Consider the following 393-nt stretch of genomic DNA (forward strand, 5'->3'; position numbering starts at 1 on the left):
TGATAGTAATAACGAAGATTGTATGTGTATCCCTTTCAATTGCCATGTCTTAAACAAGCCTTCCGCACAGTGACTGCCCCCCAGTCGTCGCAACTCAGGAGCATTATCTTATAGTATAAAACATTGGGGGGTGACCACTGTCGCCGCGGCTGCAAAAAGCTCGTGATTGGTGGAGAGCAGACTCGTGTTAGGCGTGGGTTTCGATTGTGATTGGTTGATCTAGACGGTAGGGATTCATTCAATCGAACCGTAAAAAAATATATGTTTAAAGATAATATATGGATAGATAAATAGATTCACGAAAAAAATGAGACGGAAAGATTTAAAGTAAATTGGTCACTTTCACAGTGTGGGAGAGAGAGTTGCCGTTTTGTGTTATATTTGGAGATTTAA

This window comes from Penaeus monodon, chromosome 33 (assembly GCF_015228065.2).
Source record: "Penaeus monodon isolate SGIC_2016 chromosome 33, NSTDA_Pmon_1, whole genome shotgun sequence".
In the NCBI taxonomy this organism is placed as follows: Eukaryota; Metazoa; Arthropoda; class Malacostraca; order Decapoda; family Penaeidae; genus Penaeus; species Penaeus monodon.